Source organism: Cherax quadricarinatus, chromosome 97 (assembly GCF_038502225.1).
Source record: "Cherax quadricarinatus isolate ZL_2023a chromosome 97, ASM3850222v1, whole genome shotgun sequence".
Lineage (NCBI taxonomy): Eukaryota > Metazoa > Arthropoda > Malacostraca > Decapoda > Parastacidae > Cherax > Cherax quadricarinatus.
Window position 1 is genome coordinate 4690042 of NC_091388.1, and position 6000 is coordinate 4696041.

General features: G+C 45.9%; 1 protein-coding gene across 3 annotated transcripts in view; it reads right to left on the reverse strand.

Annotated features, from left to right (window-relative positions):
* anchor (integral membrane protein GPR155 homolog anchor) overlaps positions 1–1870 on the reverse strand; it is a 98125-nt gene extending 96255 nt beyond the window's left edge. For 2 of the 3 annotated variants that reach the window (XR_011394751.1, XM_053800278.2), the window contains exons 1-2: positions 1784–1870; positions 445–627 (exon numbers count right to left, since the gene is read on the reverse strand). The gene's annotated coding sequence lies outside the window, so the exon portion shown is untranslated. Of the gene's footprint in view, positions 1–444; positions 628–1569 lie in introns of all 3 variants that reach the window. The other variant, XM_053800279.2, reaches the window with a different exon arrangement.
* Positions 1871–6000: the final 4130 nt, after the last annotated feature.

Here is a 6000-nt window from a genome sequence, read left to right on the forward strand (position 1 = left end):
ACAGCCTGGTTGATCAGGCTGTGATCCACCAGGAGGCCTGGTCTCAGACCGGGCCGCGGGGGCGTTGACCCCCGGAACTCTCTCCAGGTAAACTCCAGGTAAACAAATCATATGCAATACACTCAACAAATCATATACAATACACTCAACAAATCATGTACAATACACTCAACAAATCATATACAATACACTCAACAAATCATATACAATACACTCAACAAATCATATACAATACACTCAACAAATCATATACAATACACTCAACAAATCATATACAATACACTCAACAAATCATATACAATACACTCAACAAATCATATACAATACACTCAACAAATCATGTACAATACACTCAACAAATCATATACAATACACTCAACAAATCATATACAATACACTCAACAAATCATATACAATACACACAACAAATCATGTACAACTCACCTTGAACGATAAGTTTCGTAATTTTCTCACAATTTTTAGCTCACTCTCAAATAATTTATCAACTTTCGTTATTTTTGTCTTTTATTTTCGTTCACATCTGATTTTTTCGTTATTTTTTATTTTATTTCATTTTTCCTTATTGTTTCTTTCACTTGAAATTTTAATACAAATTTTAGGTAATTTCTGTAATAATGATGATCATAATAATAATAATAATAATAATAATAATAATAATAATAATAATAATAATAATAATAATAATAATAATAATAATAATAATTGCTAATAGGCACTTTGTTTCATTTATTGGCACCTAGGAACACCTAGGTGAATACAGGCGTTCATACAACACCTAGGAGCACACAGAGACACAGCACCTAGGAACATAGATACACAGCACCTAGGAACACACAGATACACAGCACCTAGGAACACACAGATACACAGCACCTAGGAACACAGATACACAGCATCTAGGAACACACAGATGCGCAGCACCTAGGAACACACAGATACACAACACCTAGGAACACACACAGTACCTAGGAACACACAGATACACAGCACCTAGGAACACACAGATACACAACACCTAGGAACACACACAGTACCTAGGAACACACAGATACACTGCACCTAGGAACACACAGATGCACAGCACCTAGGAACACACACAGCACCTGGAACACACAGATACACAGCACCTAGGAACACACAGATACACAGCACCTACGAACACACAGATGCACAGCACCTAGGAACACACACAGCACCTAGGAACACACAGATACACAGCCCCTAGGAACACACAGATGCACAGCACCTAGGAACACACAGATACACAGCACCTAGGAACACACAGATGCACAGCACCTAGGAACACACATAGCACCTAGAAACACACAGATACACAGCACCTAGGAACACACAGATGCACAGCACCTAGGAACACACACACCACCTAGGAACACACAGATACACAGCACCTAAGAACACACAGATGCACAGCACCTAGGAACACACACAGCACCTAGGAGCACACAGATACACAGCACCTAGGAGCACACAGATACACAACACCTAGAAGCACACAGAGATATAGCACCTAGGAACACACAGGCGCACCTGGGAGCACACAGACGCAGGGAGCACCTAGGAGGACACACAGACTCAGGTAGCACCTAGGAGCACACAGGAAGCTAGGTGCAGACTGGCTGGCACTGCCGTAGTGCCTAGGAGCACACAGAGATACTGGTAGCACCTAGGAGCACACAGGAAGCTAGGTGCACTGGCTGGCACTGCCGTAGTGCCTAGGAGCACACAGAGATACAGGTAGCACCTAGGAGGACACAGGGAGCTAGGTGCAGACTGGCTGGCACTGCCGTAGTGCCTAGGAGCACACAGAGATACAGGTAGCACCTAGGAGGACACAGGGAGCTAGGTGCAGACTGGCTGGCACTGCCGTAGCGCAGCAGATTTATAGAACAGGGTCACCTGCGCACATGCGCGCTACCACCTTCATCCTACTGCCCTCTGGCACTTTCCCTGGCAGTGCCCATGAGGGAAGTGCCCAGGAGAGTGGCACTCCTATGTGCAAGGTGGCAGTGTCTGCTGGTAAGTTGCAGTGCCACGTACCAGCGCAGGAAGTACCTTGTACCAGTACAGGGAAGTGCCACGTACCAGCGTAAGGAAGTGCCACGAAACAGCGCAGGAAGTACCTCGTACCAGTGCAGGGAAGTGCCAAGTACTAGCGTAGGGAAGTATCACGTACTAGCGCAGTCAGTGTTAAGTGTGTCAAGGACGAGGGTACTTCCCTGAGCGCTCTGGTACTTACCTGGGCACCTTGGTACTTACCTAAGTACCCTGGTACTTACCTGGGCACCCTGGTACTTACTTGGCCACCCTGATACTTACCTGGGCACCCTGGTACTTATCTGGGCACTCTGGTACTTACCTAAGCACCCTGGTATTAACTGGGCACCCTGGTAAGTGTACTTACCTGGGCATCCTGGTACTTACCTAAACACTCTGGTACTTACCTTGGCACCCTGTTACTTACCTGGGCACACTGGTACTTATCTGGGCACCCTGGTACTTACCTAGGCATCCTGGTACTTACCTGGGCATCCTGATACTTACCTGGGCATCCTGGTACTTACCTGGGCATCGTGGTACTTACCTGGACACCCTGGTACTTACCTGAGCACCTTGGTGCTTATGTGGACACCCTGGTACTTACCTGGGCATCCTGGTACTTATCTGGACACCCTGGTACTTTTCTAAGCACCCTGGTACTTACCTAAGCACCATGGTACTTACCTGTGCACCCTAGTAGTTACCTGGGCACCCTGGTAGTTACCTGGGCACCCTGGTAGTTACCTCAGCACCCTGATAGTTACCTCAGCACCCTGGTAGTTACCTCAGCACCCTGGTAGTTACCTGGGCACCCTGGTAGTTACCTCAGCACCCTGATAGTTACCTTAGCACCCTGGTAGTTACCTGGGCACCGTGGTAGTTACCTCAGCACCCTGATAGTTACCTCAGCACCCTGATAGTTACCTCGGCACCCTGGTAGTTACCTCGGCACCCTGGTAGTTACCTGGACACCCTGGTAGTTACCTGGGCACCCTGGTAGTTACCTCAGCACCCTGATAGTTACCTCAGCACCCTGATAGTTACCTCAGCACCCTGGTAGTTACCTCAGCACCCTGGTAGTTACCTCAGCACCCTGATAGTTACCTCAGCACCCTGATAGTTACCTCAGCACCCTGGTAGTTACCTCAGCACCCTGGTAGTTACCTCAGTACCCTGATAGTTACCTCAACACCCTGGTAGTTACCTCAGCACCCTGGTAGTTACCTCAGCACCCTGGTAGTTACCTCAGCACCCTGGTAGTTACCTCAGCACCCTGATAGTTACCTCAGCACCCTGATAGTTACCTCAGCACCCTGGTAGTTACCTCAGCACCCTGGTAGTTACCTCAACACCCTGGTAGTTACCTCAGCACCCTGGTAGTTACCTCAGCACCCTGGTAGTTACCTCAGCACCCTGGTAGTTACCTCAACACCCTGGTAGTTATCTCAGCACCCTGATAGTTACTTCAGCACCCTGATAGTTACCTCAGCACCCTGGTAGTTACCTCAGCACCCTGGTAGTTACCTCAGCACCCTGGTAGTTACCTCAGCACCCTGGTAGTTACCTCAGCACCCTGGTAGTTACCTCAACACCCTGGTACCTAATAAGGAAGAGGTGAAGGTCAAGAAGACTGGAACAAGGTATTCAGGATGTGTGTTAAGGTCAATACAAACGTGTGGGAAAGATTGTACTGACCTTATGGGGATGGCAGATTAATGGGGTTTAAAGTCTATCTACTACACCAGGGTCATTAAGGCTGGTTGGTTGGTTAATGGGGTTTCAAGTCAATCTTCAATACCTGGGTGTCTTTATTGATGAATAAGAGACATGTACAACACCTAGGTGTCTTTATTGATGAATAAGACACATGTACAACACCTAGGTGTCTTTATTGATGAATAAGACACATGTACAACACCTGGGTGTCTTTATTGATGAATAAGACATATGTACAACACCTGGGTGTCTTTATTGATGAATAAGATACATGTACAACACCTAGGTGTCTTTATTGATGAATAAGACACATGTACAACACCTGGGTGTCTTTATTGATGAATAAGACACATGTACAACACCTAGGTGTCTTTATTGATGAATAAGACACATGTACAACACCTAGGTGTCTTTATTGATGAATAAGACACATGTACAACACCTGGGTGACTTTATTGATGAATAAGACACATGTACAACACCTGGGTGTCTTTATTGATGAATAAGACACATGTACAACACCTGGGTGACTTTATTAATGAATAAGACACATGTACAACACCTGGGTGTCTTTATGTGGTGAACATGGGCCCTCTGGAAGGCTACTTGTGGCTAGTCCCCTTGCTAATTTTAGCCCCATTTATGGGGGTCTATCCTTTTGCTATTAGTCAGAAATTACTATTTATAAGAGAAAATATCCTATGATATCATGTACTGCCACTACCAGTTAGATTTTCGATATGGGAATATGCAGAAAATCTTATTTAAATAGACGGGAACAGGAACTCCCCCTTACTTATTTACAGTCAGATTTCACCTCATTTATGGGGACTATCTGCTTGCTATTAGTCAGAAGTAATTATCCATGAGAGAGATACTATCCTACGATACCATGAGCTGCCATTTTCAGGCAATTTCCTTTCTGGGAATATCCAAAGAAAACTTAGAGAAACAAATAGACAGGGACACAAACGACCTTTTAAATAGCCTTACCTCATTTACGTGGGTCTGTCCTCTTGCTACTAGTCACCCATGATCATCCATGAGAGAGAACTATCCTACAATACCATGAGCTGCCATTTCAGGCAGTTATATATCTGGGAATATAAAAAAAGCTTATTGAAATAGGCATTATCTTGTCTCAATCCACTGCCATACAGGTCAGAAAAGGTGCCTTCCATAGGCCTATTAAGCTGGAATTAAAGAGCCTGTTAAGTTTGACCCCAATGGAAATAAGTCACTCTGTCTGACTTTTTTGGGTTATCCCAGGTTCTTTACACATATGCTGCTATGTATGATAATTCTATGTAACTGTATTTGCGTATACCTGAATAAACTTACTTACTTACTTAATTACAGAGAACTGTACAGAGAACTTTCACGGGGCGCATAACGGAGATAAAACACCTCAATTACTGGGAGCGCTTGAGGTTCCTAAACCTGTATTCCCTGGAACGCAGGAGGGAGAGATACATGATTATATACACCTGGAAAATCCTAGAGGGACTAGTACCGAACTTGCACACGAAAATCACTCACTACGAAGGCAAAAGACTTGGCAGACGATGCAACATCCCCCCAATGAAAAGCAGGGGTGTCACTAGCACGTTAAGAGACCATACAATAAGTGTCAGGGGCCCGAGACTGTTCAACTGCCTCCCAGCACACATAAGGGGGATTACCAACAGACCCCTGGCAGTCTTCAAGCTGGCACTGGACAAGCACCTAAAGTCAGTTCCGGATCAGCCGGGCTGTGGCTCGTACGTTGGTTTGCGTGCAGCCAGCAGCAACAGCCTGGTTGATCAGGCGCTGATCCACCAGGAGGCCTGGTCACAGACCGGGCCGCGGGGGCGTTGACCCCCGGAACTCTCTCCAGGTAAACTCCAGGTAAACTCCAGTTTAGTGGGACACTAAGCTGTTTTCGACTATTTGTGGTTGTAGGGGTCGGTTCACAGCTCCTGGTCCCGCCTTATTGTATCTCTTTAAGTTGTGTATGGATCCTGTGTGTGTGTGTGTGTGTGTGTGTGTGTGTGTGTGTGTGTGTGTGTGTGTGTGTGTGTGTGTGTGTGTGTGTGTGTGTGTGTGTGTGTGTGTGTGTGTATGTGTGTGCGTGTGTGTGTGTGTGTACTCACCTAGTTGTGATTGCAGGGGTTGAGTCACAGCTGCTGGCCCCTGGTGTGTGTGTTATCTAGAATAAATTGTCTA